Genomic DNA, 17491 nt, shown 5'->3' with positions numbered 1-17491 from the left:
TCCACTTCCCCCGCCCCAGGGGCGGGCTGCCGCTGCCCTCTGCAGCTGAGTCCGTGCAGTTCCTCACCTGCCTTCTCTGCTCACCGCTGTGTCCTTAGCAATCGGAGGACCCTTGGCACACGGAGCGACAAGGGCCACCCCAACAGACATCTCATTTTGGGAAAGAAGTGGGCAATTTATTGAGTCTTAAAAAATATAAAGGAATAGTTCCCCTTCATCAGGCTCCCAGCTCTGAAGAATAAATCTAGTATCGCGGGGTGGGGCTGCGCTTAAAAACGCAGACGCTTTGTTTTTAGTATCGGCAACGTTAAAAATCTTGTATCTTGTGTGAGTGAATGTGTATCCCTTGTGATCAGTTATTTGCATTTACAGTTACACCTTCATTCAGCTAATTGCTGTCTTGATTTGAATCCAGATTCTACAATGTACTAGCTCCGAAACCTCAGGCAAGTTAAATGTTTTTGTGCTTCATTTTCCTAATCCACAAAGTGGCAATGGAAGAATTTATCTCTTTAGGTTTTGTCTTGAGGATTAAAACCGTTAATACTTAGAGCTGTGCCTGGTAAATGGTAAGCCTTTATATTAAGATCTGGACCCAATCTCCACTTTGAAGTCTATGACATAAGGCAGATGTAGGCATTCCATAAGTAACACCAACATAAAGGTATGTGGTAAATTCTAGAGGTGAAAACACTCCCAAAAGATTTTAGGTCTGATCATTTAATTTTGAGGTAATTTCTGAAAGGGCTACAGGAGAAAGTGACATTTAAATTGTGTTTGATGAATGATAGTATTTTAACTGGCCAGCCTCTTGGGGGAAGTGCATTCGGAATGGCTTGATCAAAGGCTCAAAAAGTGCAAGATGTATTTGGAAAACTGTAAGCAAGGCTTGTGTAGATGAGTTGTAGAAATATCTAGAGAAGGAAAGGCTGGCACCACATCGTGGAAACCGTAAAAACTAGCGTATTAATTAGAATGTTTTTTTTCCCTTGGCCGGGCGCGGTGGCTCAAGCCTGTAATCCCAGCACTTTGGGAGGCCGAGACGGGCGGATCACGAGGTCAGGAGATCGAGACCATCCTGGCTAACACGGTGAAACGCCGTCTCTACTAAAAATACAAAAAAACTAGCCCGGCGAGGTGGCGGGCGCCTGTAGTCCCAGCTACTCGGGAGGCTGAGGCAGGAGAATGGCTGAACCCGGGAGGCAGAGCTTGCAGTGAGCCGAGATCCAGCCACTGCACTCCAGCCTGGGCGATCCGTCTCAAAAAAAAAAAAAAAAAAAAAAAAAAAAAAAAAAAAGAATTTTTTTTCCCTCAAGTAACAAAAAACCAATTCAAAGTGGCTGAAATAATAAGGACTGTCTCCCTCAGGTGACAGTCCTGAATAATAAGGAATTCATTATTTTACACCCCCCAGGTTGGTTAACCTGGAGGTTAACTTGGGGGCTCAGCACATTATCAACACAGCATTTTTTCCCCTGCCTTTCCACTCTGTCCCCTGGGTTGTTGGCTTCAACAAGGTCGTAATAGAAGTATCTTCTCTTTTGTCTTTATTGGAAGAGCAAAACCCCGTCGTGAACTCCCAGCTGACCAGAATTACATCATATTGACTTAAGCTTAGGATCTATATGTGAGACCACCATGTTTGGATTAGACCAGCTAACCAGTCTTTCCGGGCCTCCAAGAAACGCTTGGCCAGGGAGGAGATGAACGAATTCTGTTAGAAGGATGTTGGGGCAGAATAGAATGGGTATTGAGTGGGTAACTGTCAGGCCTCTGAGCTAAAGCTAAGCCATCATATCCCCTGTGACCTGCACCTATATGCCCAGATGGCCTGAAGTAACTGAAGAATCACAAAAGAAGTGCAAATGGCCTGTTCCTGCCTTAACTGATGACATTCCACCACAAAAGAAGTGAAAATGACCGGTCCTTGCCTTAACTGATGACATTTCACCACAAAAGAAGTGAAAATGGCCAGTTCTTGCCTTAACTGATGACATTACCTTGTGAAATTCCTTTTCCTGGCTCATCCTGGCTCAAAAAAGCTCCCTCACTGAGCACCTTGTGACCCCCACTCCTCCCCACCAGAGAACAACCCCCCTTTGACTGTAATTTTCCTTTACCTACCCAAATCTTATAAAACGGCCCCACCCTATCTCCCTTCACTGATGCTTTTTTTGAACTCAGCCTGCCTGCACCCAGGTGATTAAAAAACTTTATTGCTCACACAAAGCCTATTTGGTGGTCTCTTCACACGGACATGCATGATAGTAACCAGTAGTGCTATACCAGCCACAGTGGGCTTTATAAAGAAATTGATAGCCATTGTAGGTTCTTGTACAAGTTTTTTTTTTTTTTTTTTTTGAGATGGAGTCTCACTCTGTTGCCAGGCTGCAGTGCAGTGGCGTGATCTCGGCTCACTGCAACCTCCGCCTCCCTGGTTCAAGTGATTCTCCTGCCTCAGCCTCCTGAGTAGTTGGGACTACAGACGCATGCCACCCTGCCCAGCTAACTTTTGTATTTTTAGTAGAGGTGGGGTTTCACCATGTTGGCCAGGATGATCTTGATCTCTTGACCTCGTGATCCACCCTCCTCAGCCTCCCAAAGTGTTGGGATTACAGGCGTGAGCCACCGCGCCTGGCCTGTACAAGTTTTTATCCACAACCTGTTTCTCTTCTCCTTTCTCCCAGGGCAGTCCCATTTCACATCTATGATTTCTAGTACCACCTGTATACCCAGGGCAATAAAGGATGTATTTCTAACCTAGACTTCTCCCTCAGATGACAGTCCTGGATATCTGACTATTTTCTCGACAACTCTTGGATGATCTGAAACTGAATGATTCATTCCACAAATAGTTGTGAGTATCTAGTATGTGCCAAGCACTGTTGTTTTCTTGTCCCTCACCCCCACTCCCCTCGTGTTCGTGGGGATATAGCAGTGAGAAACAAAACCAAACAACAGATTAAAACTCCTGCCTTGACAGAATTTGTATTCCAGTGGAGGAGTCATACAAACAAGAAAAGTGAGTACATTATGTGTGTTAGATAATTATAATAGCTAAGGCAAAATAAAGCAGGAAAGAAGGCTAGGTGCTGGGGCGTGGGAGACCTAGCAATTTTCAGAGCAGGCTTCATTGAAAAGGTGACGTTTGAGTAAAGACATGAAGGAGGTGAAGAAATGAAAATTGATACTAATTGGCACAGCATTCCAGGTCAAGGAAGCAGCCAATTCCTAGTTCTAAGGCAGGAAGCCATGTTGGGGATGGGAGTAAGAGTGAGTGGAGCAGAGCAGCATTCGGAGATGAAGTCAGAGGCCGGGCTATGCGCCTTGTTGTAGGTCAGTGAAAGGACTTTAGGTTTTACTCTAGGGTTAAAAGTCCCTAAAGGGTTTGGCATAGAAGCTTGACATAGTTTGATTAAAAACATTTGTTTTTTCTAGTTGCTTGGTTGAGAATAGACTGAAGTGGGGCGAAGGCAGAAGCAGAGAGACCAGATAGGAAGCTGCTCCCAATAAGGCTGGTGAGAGAGTGGCTTGGATCTGGTGTAGGTGTGGTGCTCGGGCCTGAGAGGTGCGGTCAGTCAGTGCTGAGGCCATGTCCGGGGGGCAGACTGCCTTGCTTTTGGTGGAGCTTGGTTCTGGATCTGGGCCAAAAGTGGTGGGAAGATCCCAGCTCAATTTTGAAGGTAGAACAGATTGGACGTGACGTGGTACATGAGAGAAAGAAACGCATAAGAGATGAACCTAAGGTTTCTGATTAAATGTTGGACATTGTGCAGGAAAAAAATCACATAGAGGCTCTGGCAAAAAAGATAAAAAATAAAATAAAATAAATAAAGAAATAAATAAAAATTGCATAGAGACTGTGGCTGATGTTGTCTTTTTCCAGAAAGGATTTAATTTTATTCTGGCAAGCAATTAGAGTAGGAACAGATGCCTTTTTTTTTATTTTTTATTTTTTTTAGGTGGAGTTTTGCTCTTGTTGCCCAGGCTGGAGTACAATGGTGCCGTCTTGGCTTACTGCAGCCTCCACTTCTCGGGTTCAAGCAATTCTCCTGTCTCAGCCTCCCAAGTAGCTGGGATTACAGGTGTGCACCACCACGCCTGGCCAATTTTGTATTTTTTTAGTAGAGACTGGGTTTCACCATGTTGATCAGGCTGGTCTCGAGCTCCTGACCTCAAGTGATCCACCTGCGTCAGCTTCCCAAAGTGCTGAGATTACAGGCATGAGCCCCTGTGCTCAGCCTCAGATGACCTTTAGTCAGGGATTCAGACTTTGTGAGGGCTGATCATTTTCTGGTTTGGTCTTATCCCAGAGCTAGGCCTTTCTGTTCTTTCTCAACATGAACATCTGCGATATTTAACAGGTCCCCATCTTTGGGTAACCTTAAACTCCAATTTTTGTACCCCCAGCTCTGTGAGACTGTTGAAATGTACACTTAGCATTTTAACTATTTAGCAACTGTTTGGTTTCTTGATTTCTGGTGCCCTTACAGCTTAGAATTCAGCAAATACCTCAAGGATAAAAGCCAAACAAAATGTCAGACTGGCTTCTTTATGATCCTTCTTTCTTTGAGATCTTGTCCCTTCAAGTCCCGTCAGCAGTTTTCAACTCCAATTTTTTATCTCCCCGTATCTGAAAGGTCCCTGATACCTCCAAGTCACTGCTTTCTGCTCGCCATAATGCCCTGCACAAAACTCAGCAAATGCCCTAATAAGAAAAAGCGATGGAGAAGTTCTGTATCACTTTTTGCATCTCTCTTCTTCCTGGGATCCCAGGCTCTCATGTCTTGACCATCTTGGTTGCTCTCCGGTGCCTTCAAACAGCCTGTGTAGTTTTTGTTATGTGTGCTTTTTGAAATGTTCAACTTTTATGCTTATTCCCATGAGAGGACTGGTTTAATTTAAGCTATTCGATTGTAGCCAGAGGCCATGATAAGGTTGTTGACTAGAGTACCTAGAAGAATGGAGTTGCCATTTAGTGATACAGGGAACGCTGGGGAGGAGCCGTTATTGGAGTGAGCATTAGCAGCTTGGTCTCGGGCACATCACGCTTGGAAGGCATGTTAGTCATCCAAGTGGAGAGTTTGAGTAGACAGTTGGACATGGGAGTCTATAGTTTTAGGAGATTGGTTTGGGTTAGAGAAGTGGATTTTTGAATCAACAGCCATGAGACTTGATAAGATTACCAAGGGAGTATAGAGAGATAAGGCCTTGAGTATTCCAATATTTAGAGTTTGGAAAGATGATGAATAATCAGCAAAGGAGACTGCAAAAGAGGGTCAAAGAAATGATAGAAAATGCAGAAAGCCTGGTCACCTGGGAGTTAAGTAATAAAAGTGTTTCAAGGAGAAGGGAGTAATCAGCTATATCTAATGCTATACATGTGCTAAGCAAGATAAGAACATTGGATCTAGAAACATAGAAGTCACTGGTAATCTGAAAAAAGGCAACTTTCATGAAGTTATAGAAGAGAAAGTTCAGTTATAATGGATCCTGAAAAGAGTGGCAGAAGAGCAATTTATGACTTAAGGAAAGAAGAAAGAAGTGGGCTGGTAGTTAAAGGGAAATTGAGTCAAGAACAGGTTCAATATTTTTTAATGCGAGAATTGACTGTGTATGTATATGTTTCTAGAAGTGATTCAGGAGAGAGGGTGGAATGGATGGTGTGGGACGGAGGGAAGAATTGGTGGAATGATGTTGGCAAAAAGGAATAGGTTCTTGTGTGTAAGTTGAGGGATTGGCCTTGCCTAGAAACATGGACAATTCATCCCTAGTAAGAAGAGGAAAGGTAGATCTATGACCACAGACATAGTCAGATAATCATTTTAAAATTCTTTAATCAATAGGTGTTTCTGATTAGCAGGCACTGTGCTAAGCACTTTACATACCTGATTTCGTTTAGTTATTATAACAATCCCAGTCTAACAATGAGGTAGATTCTGATATTATTCCCATTTAATTTGCAAGGAACTGAAATTTAGAGAAGTTGAAATAACTTACCAAAGTCATATAGCAAGCAAGTGACAGAACCAAGACTTAAGCCCTTGACTGCTGGACTGTAGAACTTACGCAAGAAAGCGTCAGCTTATGATGTTCATTGTCCTTCCACTCCCAGATCCCCCATTTCTTGTCCCTTTTGCTTGTTCCCCCTCCCCTCATTCTCCATATCCCAATAATCACCAAGTCCTGTCCATTTTACTTCCTCAGTGTTTCTTGCTTCTGGATCCTCTTTTTTGTGTCCTTCCTATTCCTACCAGCCTTTGACCTCGTCATTCTGACCCCATGTAGTCTAAATTAAATCGTCTATGGAACCAAACAATAATCTAAGAGAAAGGCATCCTTGACCATGCTTGCTCCATAACCCACTGCCTAATAAGTTCAAGTTTCTTAAACTATGCTATAAGCCTGCCACTACATGGTTACTGTGTATTTTTCTAATTTCACATCTCACTGATTTCTGTCTTGTACTTTTTTCTTAGCAGAGCTGAGTGCTTGCGGTCCTTCACTGCATGAATTATTATGTTTCCATGCTGTGTTTGTGCTTTATGATTTTTCCTTGTCTCTTTTCCTGGATTTTTCTTCTACTCCTCTTTTAAACCTCAGCTCCTGTTGTTTTCTCTAGGGAGGCTTTCTTTTTTTTTTTTGAGACAGAGTTTCACTGCTTGTCATCCAGGCTGGAGTACAATGGTGCTATCTCGGCTCACTGCAACCTCTGCCTCCCGAGTTCAAGCAATTCTCCTGTCTCAGCCTCCCAAGTAGCTGGGATTACGGGCATGTGCCACCACACCCGGCTAATTTTGTATTTTTACTAGAGACAGGATTTATCCATGTTGGTCAGGCTGAGCTCGAACTCCTGATCTCAGGTGATCCACCCACCTCGGCCTCCCAAAGTGCTGGGATTACAGGCGTGAGCCACAGCGCCTGGCCAGGAAGGCATTTATGATGCCTCTAACTTGGGTTCATATACTCTGCAGCCACAACGCCATCTTTTACTTGTGTTGCGGGAAGTCAGGGACCCCGAACAGAGGGACCGGCTGAAGCCCCGGCAGAAGAACATAAATTGTGAAGATTTCATGGACATTTATTAGTTCCCCAAATTAATACTTTTATAATTTCTTACACCTGTCTTTACTGTAATCTCTGAACATAAATTGTGAAGATTTCATGGCACTTATCATTTCCCCAGTGAATATCCTTGTGATTTCCTATGCCTGTCTTTACTTTAATCTCTTAATCCCATCATCTTTGTAAACTGAGGAGGATGAATGTCGCCTCAGGACCCTGTGATTGTGTGAACTGCACAAATTGTTTGTAAGGCGTGTGTGTTTGAACAATATGAAATCTGGGCATCTTAAAAAAGAACAGGATAACAGCAATGTTCAGGGAACAAGAGAGGTAACTTTGAACTGGCCGAGGGTGAGCTGGATGGAACAGAGCTATATTTCTCCTTTTCTCCTCTTTCATAAGCAAAGAGGAGAAATACCGCTGAATTCTTTTTCTCAGCAAGGAACATCCCTGAGAAAGAGAATGAGCCCTGAAGGTAGGCCTATAGATGGCCCCTTTTAAGGCATCCGGTAGAAGCCGAAGGGATGAAATAAGCCCCGGTGTCCTATAGTGCTCCCAGGCTTATCAGGTGTAGGAAAATTCCCATCTAATAAATTGTGGTCAGACAGGTTATCTGGTTTCAAACCCTGTTTCCTGATAAGATGTTATCAATGACAATGCATGCCTGAAACTTCATTAGCAATTTTAATTTCTCCTTATCCGGTGGTCCTGTGATCTCATCCTGCCTCCATTTGCCTTGTGATGTTTTATTACCTTGTGAAGGATGTGATCTCTGTGACCCACACCCTGTTCGTGGACTCCCTCCCCTTTTGAAAATCACTAATAAAAACTTGCTGGTTTTACAGCTCGGGGAATGTCATGCATCCTGCCGATGTGTGATGTCTCCCCTGGACACCCAGCTTTAAATTTCTCTCTCTTGTGCTCTTTCCCTTTTTTTCTCAACCCAGCTGAGACACTTAGGAAATAGAGAAGAACCCACGTTAAACATCGGGAGCGGGTTCTCCCGATATACTTGCATATGGCTTTTATAATGATTTGCTAACATGTTTGCTTCTACTAGGCCATGAGTTCCTTGAGGGAAGGGATCATGTTCTATTTGTATTTGTAGGCCTACCATATTACTTAATGTTTGGTTAGAATAGTTTTTTGAATGAGTGAATAGCAGGGGTATACAATTGATCCAAGAAAAGAAGCAGCAGCATATTTTCCATTTAAGTGTGCAAAAAGTGAGTGAAAGGCTATGGTTTCAGAAATGCTTTTAAGTGTAGGTAAATGTATTAGTCTGTTATCACATTGCTATAAAGAAATACCTAAGGCTGGGTAATTTATAAAGAAAAGCTGTTTAATTGGCTCATGGTTCTGCAGGCTGTACAGGAAGTATGGCGGCATCTGTTTCTGGAGAGGCCTCAGGAATCTCCCAGTCATGGTGGAAGGCAAAGGAGGAGTGAGGTGTCTTACATGGCAGGAGCAGGAGCAAGAGGAAGAAGGGGAGGTGCTCCATGCCTTTGAACAATCAGATCTTGGCCCGGTGCAGTGGCACACGCCTGTAATCTCAGCACTTTGGGAGGCCGAGGTGGGAAGATCCTTTGAGGTCAAGAGTTTGAAACCAGTTTGGCCAACATGGTGAAATCCTGTCTCTACTAAAATACCAAAATTAGCCGGCATGGTGGCGCGTGCCTGTAATCCCAGGTACTCGGGAGACTGAGGCAGGAGAATCACTTGAACCTGGGAGGCAGAGGTTGCAGTGAACTGAGATCACGCCACTGCACTCCAGCCTGGGTGACGGAGTGAGGCTCTGCTTCAAAGAAAACAAAACAAAACAAAATTTAAAAACCCAGATCTCGCAAGAACTCATTCACTATCCTGAGGACAGTATCAAGTAGATGGCACTAAACCATTCATGAAAAACACCTCCATGATCCAATCACCTCCCACCAGGCTCACATCCAACATTGGGAATTACACTTTGGCATGAGATTTGGGTGGGGACACAGATCCAAACCATATCGGTAAGAGAATGCAAGGGAGAACTTACGATAGTTCATTATTCAGCAGACACTAAGCACCTTCCTTGTACTGAGCAGTATTGTAAGAGCTTGGGATAGATGAAGCTTTTGTCCTACTGTAGGGAAATAGATAATAGGCAAATAAACCAAAAAAGAAAAAAAAAGAAAATTTCATGGAAAGATAAAACCTTTGGTGAAAACAAAAAAACTTTGTGGTCGTGGTGGGGGGCATGAGTGGCTGCCTTCAGTTAAGTAGCAGAAAAGCCTGAGAAGGTAACATCTAACTAGAGACCTTGTGACAAAAGAAGCAGTGAACCACGTGAAGTTCTGGGGGAGCCGCCCAGGCAGAGGGTGGTGGCTAGTGCACTGTTCCTAAGGAAGGAACAAGCTTGTATGTTTTGAAAGGAGCTGGGCACATTCCTCAGCCTCCGGGCTCGAAAATCCCTGAGCCCAGTACAAACACCACCTGGAAAGTCTCCGATAAGGAGACAGCCGTTCAAGGTTACTGAAAGCGCGGGAGCCAAAAGAATTTCTTTGTTCCCCTGCAACTTTCGGGCTATAAAAAGCAAACGCACGCATTGATCGGGGCCCTCTTGTATACTGTGTAAAGGAGGGACCAAGTTCGAACTTGTAGTAAAGATCCTTGCCGCTTGGCTTTGACTCTGGACTCTGGTGGTCTTCTTTGGGGAACAAACAGTCTGGGCATAACAGTTTAAGGAGCGAAAGGAAGACCAGCGTGGCTAGAACATGGAACGCCAGGGAAGAGTGGTAAGACATGAGCTTTTAGAGCATTTTGGGGAAGCTGGGGGCAAATTGGAGGGCTCTGTAGAATGGAAGAGGAGTTGGGATTATGGGGATTTTGGTTTTAAGAAAGGATATCATCTGAGTTATGTTTTAAAAAGATCACTGATTGCTATGTAAAGAATGGATTGCAAGAGGTGAAGAGTAAGATACTAGTTAGGAAGGTGCTGAGTAGGTTGAGAGACTCTGGCTTGAATTAGGGTGACAGTAGGAAAAATGGAGAGAAGGGGTGCATTTGGGAGCTTTCAGAGAATGAACTAAGTCCCTTTATTCCTACTCCTCACTGCCACTTACTAATAGTAAGTAGTGGAGGATTACAGAATGACTGCTAAGGTTATGGCTTTACTAAACTGACAGGATGATCATGTTATTTACTGCGATGCAGTCAATTGTTGGAAAGAGCAGGAAACCAAGAGTTTTATTTTGGACAGATGCTATTGGACATCCAAATACATATGTCACACTGGCAGGTTAGAGATGTGAGTCTGAAGTTCAGTGGAACTAGAGATATAAATTTGGTACTCATGAGCACTTAGACCGCTTTACAACATTTTAAAGGAGAAGGGAAACTGATTTTGTCAAATCCAAGGGTTTCAGGAACAGTGTGTTCAACCTGGTCAGATATCACTGAGAAGTTGAGAAAGATGAGACTTGAGAAGTAATCACTGGGTTTGCCAACCTGGAAGTCATCTGTGAACTTGAAGTCACACAGATTCTGTGAAGAGGAGGGGACTGAAGCACATGTAGAGTTATTGAGGAGAGAATCTAGTTACAGAGGTAGAGTTGCAACCCTAGATTATTCTTTCCAAAGTTTTGCTCTTGTCTTAACTAATTAGTGAAGTGCATGAAGCCTTTGGACATCTCTGAAAATGGGTAGCAGTAGAACATGAATTAATAAGCTTTTGCCACAAGGTGTCACTAATTCTTCATTAGTTTCCAGTAATCGAAATAATTGCAGCCGGGGTATCCCTTGATTCGGGAAATATTATTTTTAAAAATCACATTTACAAAGTAGGCCAACTTAGCCTGGTGTGGTGGCTTATGCCTGTAATCCCAGCACTTTGGGAGGCTGAGGCAGGTGGATCACCTGAGGTGAGGAGTTCAAGACCAGCCTGGCCAGCATGGTGAAACCCTATCTCTACAAAAATACAAAAATTAGCGAGGCATGGTGGCAGGCACCTGTAATCCCAGCTATTCGGGAGGCTGAGGCAGTAGAATTCCTTGAACCCAGGCGGCAGAGGTTGCAGTGAGCCGAGATTGTGCCATTGCACTCTAGCCTGGGGGACAGAGAGAAAGAGACCCCGTCTCAAAACAAAAACAAAACCGAAACAAAGTAGGCCAACTAGAAGGCAGTTATTTACATGGTGGAAAGGTTTCCTTTCAAAAGATAGTCTCTAGTATGTTTAACAAATGTGCATAGCCATCAAGGGGTGCATGGAGCACTGGGATAGCAATCAGAAGACCAGAGTTCTGGGTGTAGAGTATTGGATTTGGAGTCAGAAGCTTTGAGTTCATCTCCTGTTTTGTTCTCACTAGCTGTGTGACCTTATGCAAAATTTAAATTATTCTGTGTCTTATTTTATTGTTGTTATTTTAAAACCATAGATAGTAAATGCTGTTCTAGCCATCTCAAGCAATTACTTTTGCACACCAAAAGAGATAATGTGTGTAACAATTTAGAAAATTGTGAAGTACTATGTAAATATAAGATTTAAAAAATTTTATAAAAATTATTTATACCGAACTTTACAGCAATATAGGTATTATGTAAAGCAGTTGTATTAGTGAGAACCCTCGGTTGCATAAGGGAGAAATCTAATTTGAATTTGCTTGGCAAAAGGGCATGTTTTAAAGTTTATGGGGTGGTTCCTGTGCCTTCAGAATGGCAGCATTGTGGGTGGGCTTTAGGCGTTGCAGTAGGCAGAGATTGGAATGAGGGCAGCATGTGTACCCTTCATTCCCCTTTGCTTCTATCTGATGCCTTGATTCTCTTTGGCCCAAACTTACTTCCTCTACCTTGTGGGGAACATTTTGATATTACGATTGTAGGGCACTTGCATGACAACATCCTATAGCTTGAGAAGGTGAGAAGCTGGGGCTGGAGAAATAGACGTAGAATTACCTTGATTTTGATGAAGCGAATATGAATTTTGAATTTATGAAAGCCATTGTCAGTTAATGCTAACCTTCCAGTTTGAAAAATAAAACTCACATGCTCTGAAACAGTTTAATATCCTTGAGTCTGCATGTCTTTGTCCACCTTTCTTTCCATTCCCTTCCCTTCCCTTCCCTTCTCTCTTTCTTTTTCCCTTCCCTTCCCTTCTCCTTCCCTTCCCTTCTCCTTCCCTTCCCTTCTCCTTCCCTTCCCTTCCTTTCCCCTTCCCCTTCCCTTCCCTTCCTCTCCCCTTCCCCTTCCCCTCCCCTCTCCTCCCCTCCCCCCTTCCCCTCAGCTGTCCTCCCCTCCCCTTTCCCCTTCCTCTCGCCTCCCCTTCCCCTCTCCCTCCCCCCTTCCCCTTCACTTCCCCCTCCCCTCCCCTTCCCCTTCCCTCCCCTTCCTCTCGCCTCCCCTTCCCCTCTCCCTCCCCCCTTCCCCTTCACCTCCCCCTCCCCTCCCCTTCCCCTTCCCTCCCCTTCCTTTCCCTTCTCCTTCCCCTTCCCCTCCCTTTCCCTTCCCTTCCCCTCCCCCTCCCCCTCCCCCTCCCCCTTCCCTTCCCTTCCCCTTCCCTTCCCCTTCCCTTCCCTTCCCTTCCCCTCCCCCTCCCCCTCCCCCTTCCCTTCCCCTTCCCTTCCCTTCCCCTTCCCTTCCCTTCCCTTCTCTTCCCCTTTCCCTTCCCCTTCCCTTCCCATTCCCTTCCCTTCCCTTCCCTTCCCTTCCCCTTCCCTTCCCCTTCCCTTTCTTTCCCTTCTGTTCCCCTTCCCCTCCCCCTTTCTCTTCCCTTCCCCTTCCCTTCCCCTCCCCTTCCCCTCCCCTTCCCCTCCCCTTCCCCTTCCCTCCCCTTCCCCTTCCCCTTCCTCTTCCCTTTCCCTTCCCCTTCCCTTTCCCTTTCCGACAGGGTCTCACTCTGGCACTCAGGCTGGAGTGCAGTGATGCGAATCATGACTCACTGCAGTCTTAACCTCCTGGGCTTAAGTCATCCTCCCACCTCAGCCTCCAGAATAGCTGAGACTACAAGTAGTTGCTATTATGCCCAGCTAATTTTTCTATTTTAAACTTTATTTTGTTTCATTTTTTTCCAGTTTAAATAGTTTAAAAATTAACCGGACGTGGTATCAGGCGCCTGTAGTCCCAGCTACTCGGGAGGCTGAGGCAGGAGAATGACGTGAACCCGGGAGGCCTAGCTTGCAGTGAGCCGAGATCACACCATTGCACTCCAGCCTGGGCTACAGAGTGAGACTCTGTCTCAAAAAAAAAAAAAAAAGTTTATTCAAGAAAAAACGGGGAGTGACCCATTCAGGAGGAAGACTCCAGAGAAACAGGGTCAGTGCTCCAAAGGTCAAAGGTAAGTTCTTAATTATAGAGGCAGAAAACAAAGACATTAACAGGATTACAAAAGTTTCTATACAAGGCTGCTTTAAGATGAAACTCTAATATATAGGACATAAATAAGACTTCTAAAGTGTGTTCTAAGAACACCTGCCAAAATTATCAAAATTATGTCCTTGTCCCTGGGATTCATTTAAACTGAAAGGGCTGGGGACTCCTGGTTTAAAGTGGCATTGACTGAAGTTGGAATTTCTTCCAATTCTAACTAAATACCCATGGCAGTGGGACAGGACATGTCCCATTTCTGTCTAGAGGAGCACAGTAAATGGAAATGGGAGGGAGCTGGGAGCTGGACATTGCAGTCTGTTTTATAGCTTGAAGAGGAGATTGGCAGGCACCCAGGTAGATAGAAAGTGAGGCCAGGGTCAGTATGATGTGCGTCTGTTGGTGGGCACCAAGTCTGGATCTATTCTATTCATTGGAGGAGGAGGTCAGGAGAAACATAAAATCTATGAAAAAATGCTGTCAAGTAGGAGGAAGGGAACACACATTTGAATAATCAGAGGAAGACAGAGCTCTAAAAATGAAACTTGTTGGTATCCCTAAAGATGCTGTTTGGTACCATCTTTGAGTACCATGCAGAGAATTCTTAAGATGCAAAAAGACGAATGTGATTGAAAAAGATGGATATTATAGGCAAAAATATTTTTTAATGCTTACCACATGCCAGCAGTGGTGTTCGGGGCTGAGGATATAATGATGAATAAAATTGTCAATTCTTGTCCTCTCAGAATCTAGTGAGGTACCAGACAAGGGAACTGGCATTTCCAATTCAGGGTGAAATGCGTGATAATAGGGTTGGCAGGGCACAATAGAAGCCCGAGGACTCTGAGCCATCCTCGGTGGTCATAGCAAGCTTCCTGCATGAAAGCTGAAGCTCAGAGCATATGAAGATGTAGGAGTTTGCCAAATGAAATGACTTGGTGGTGGAGGGCGTTTATGACCAAAGAATACCGTGTGTGAAGCCCTAGAGGTGAGAAAAAACCCAAGATGTTGTCCAGGCGCAGTAGCTCATGCCTGTAATCCCAGCACACTGGGAGGCCAAGGCAGGAAAATTGCTTGAGCCCAGAAGTTTGAGACCAGACTGGGCAACATGGTGAAACCCCATCTTTACAAAAAAATACAAAAATTAACTGGGTGTGGTGACACGTGCCTGTAGTCCCAGTTACTTGGGAGGCTGAGGCCAGAGGATCAATTGAACCTGGGAGGTAGAGGCTGCAGTGTGCTGTGATCTTGTCGCTGTACTGCAGCCTGGGTGACAGAGGGAGACCCTGTCTCCTAAAACAAATATAAATACAAAAACAAAACCCTAGAATGTTGAGGAATTGAGAGAAGTTCAATGTGTCTGAATCAGAGTGTGAGGCAGGGAATATCAAGAGATAAGTGATTAAAAAGCAATTAAAGATGAATAATAACATTCACGTCCACATTAGAGAGAATGCTGTTGAATGTCAAGCGAGGGATGTGAAGAACCACCTAAGGTATGTTCCCAGAATGCAGAGAAAAGGATTAAAAGTATTGACTCGGTGTGGGAGATGAGAGCTATCTAGGGGAGGGAAGAATGATTCAATGCAAGAATCTTAGGTATTCCTGTGGGAAAATAGAAGTAACAACCAAAGACCTAATTAAACAAGTGTTTCTTGTGCTGAAAAGAACTTGAAGATGAAGATCAAAAGAATCCACCACAGGGCTGGGTGCAGTGGCTCACGCCCATAAACCCAGCACTTTGGGAGGTGGAGGCAGGCGGATTGCTTGAGGTCAGGAGTTCGAGACCAGTCTGGCGAACATGGTGAAACCTTGTCTCTAGTAAAAATACAAAAATTAGCCAGGCGTGGTGTCGGACACCTGTAATCCCAGCTGCATGGGAGGCTGAGGCAGGAGAGAATTGCTCAAACCCAGGAGGTAGAGGTTGCAGTGAGTTGAGATTGCACCACTGTACTCCAGCCTGGGTAATAGAGCAAGACTCCATCTCAAAAAAAAAAAAAAAAAAAAAATTCCACCACATTCCAAGAAAAAAGAGTGACAACATTTTCACATTACAAAGATATGAGAAATAGACCATATGAGCATTCAGATAGAAAAAAGTAAGTTTCCTATGCAGGAACAGAAATCTCTCTGGCCATAGGCTTTTTTTTTTTTTTTTTTTTTTTTTTTGCACCACCCAAGATCAGAAGACAATGAAACCACATGTAGCAGAGTTTTCAGAGGAAAATGTTGGGAACAACCTCATGCCCAACTAAGTCTGTTGTCTTTCAAGGCAACAGTATATACTTTTAGTACCATAGACCTTCCCGTCCCTTCATTAACACATCTCAAAGATCTACTACCCGAAAGAGCAGTGAAAATGAAAATCTCAGTAATGAGGAGATCATGATCCACAGGGACTTAGGACCAGCATTGTTCATGCTGGACCCACACACAGGTATTTGGCCTCCGTGTGGTCTGGTCAGTTCTGTGGCTAGGGGCTGCGGTTTGGCCTGCAAGAAGCTCCCTGAGCTGCACCTCTTAAGGTTTCCGTCATTTCCCAGAAAGTGTATTTCTTGCACCACATGCTTTACCTCATGTTTCAGAAGAAATGTCATGATTGATGACCACATGAAACTGATTTGGCTCCAGGGTCTGTTAATATTGGCCAAACTATTTACATGGTTGACAGCCAATGCCAAGAAGAACCAAGCACTTCCCCTTTCTCAAAACCAGAGCTGTGTAGTGCATCGTATTCATCATATGCATTACCAAGAGCCTCACATGTTTTCTACGACTTTTTTTTTTTTTTTTCAAAGAGATAGTCCCGCTTTGTTGCCCAGGGTCTGCTCTTGAAATCCTGGACTCAAGTAATCCTTCACCTTAGTCTCCCAAAGTGCTGGGATTACAGGCATGAGCTGCATCTTTAAGACTTCAATGTTTACTTGATTTCTCTGACTTTTAACTAGGAAAGAATAGTAAAAGGTCTAAGCAGCCACTGCGTCAAAAAGCTTCAGTTCATACTGTCCTCCACCTGGGACTTGTGAATGTCCCTGTGTTACCTATGGCTGGACTCAGTATATTCATTATGTTTATATAATGCAAATGTTTAGAAGTGAGGCTGAACTGTTTTTTAAATATTTTTTAAAATAAATATCAGAATCAGAGAAATTATCATTTCCTTTTGATCTAAGAAGTTAGTGACTCACTTTAGTAAGAGAAATGTTTTTAAAGGCACAGAAAAAAGAGTAAGAATTATAATTATATAAGAATTAAAATATTTCTGACTAGAAATATTACAATATAACTATTGCTGGGTAGTTAGCCCTCCGCCCACCTCTGAAATTACTGACTTAAACAATATATTTGGAACCTTCAGAAACAGAGCCAATAGTGTATAAACATACATATTATAAGACCTTTATTATAGGCAATTTATTGCGAGGAGTTGGCTCATGGATTGTGGTAGATGAGAAGTCCTGTAATCTGCCATCTGCAAGCTGGAGACCCAGGAAAGCTGGTGGTGTAGTTCCAGAATGAGTCGAATGGCTTGAGAACCAGGGGCACTGATGGGGTAAGCCCCAGTTGGAGTGCAGGAGAAGACTGATGTCCCAGCTCAAGTAGTCAGGCAGAGGGACCAAGCTCTACCTTGCCAGGCCTTTTGTTCTGGCCTGCAATGGACTGGGGAAGGAACACTGGGGAAAGCAACCTGCTTTACTCAGTCTATGATTCCGGTGTTAATCTCATCCAAACACCTTTACAGACATACCCAGAATAAGGTTTATTGAAGTATTTAGGCATCTTGTGGTCTAGATGTAAAACTAACGGTCACAAACAACATACATTTATTATGCTCACGGGTTCTGTGGATCTGGAATTTCAACAGGGCACAGGAGGGAGGGTTTGTCTTTATTCCCTGGTGTCTGTGACCTCAGCTCAGTAAGACCCAAGCTGGAAATGACTTGGTAGCTGAGGGCTGGAAACATCTGGAAGCTCTTTCATTCCCCTGCCTGGTGCCCGGGTTGTCATGACTTGAATACGAGGATTACTGAGCAGAGCAGTCACCAGCTTGCCCAGATTCAGAGACATGGGGACACAGACCCCAACCTCA

General features: G+C 44.0%; 1 long non-coding RNA gene across 2 annotated transcripts in view; it reads left to right on the top strand.

The window, feature by feature from the left end:
• Positions 1–17491, top strand: part of LOC139363275 (uncharacterized) — a 44489-nt gene that overhangs the window by 302 nt on the left and 26696 nt on the right. The window contains exons 2-4 of one of the 2 annotated variants that reach the window (XR_011623282.1): positions 373–446; positions 2778–2857; positions 13110–13372. This is a non-coding gene — a long non-coding RNA (uncharacterized lncRNA). Of the gene's footprint in view, positions 1–74; positions 447–2777; positions 2858–13109; positions 13373–17491 lie in introns of those variants that run through there. The other variant, XR_011623281.1, reaches the window with a different exon arrangement.

The sequence above is a fragment of the Macaca nemestrina genome, chromosome 5, assembly GCF_043159975.1.
Source record: "Macaca nemestrina isolate mMacNem1 chromosome 5, mMacNem.hap1, whole genome shotgun sequence".
Classification (NCBI taxonomy): Eukaryota; Metazoa; Chordata; class Mammalia; order Primates; family Cercopithecidae; genus Macaca; species Macaca nemestrina.
This window is presented reverse-complemented; position numbering and strand designations above follow the sequence as displayed.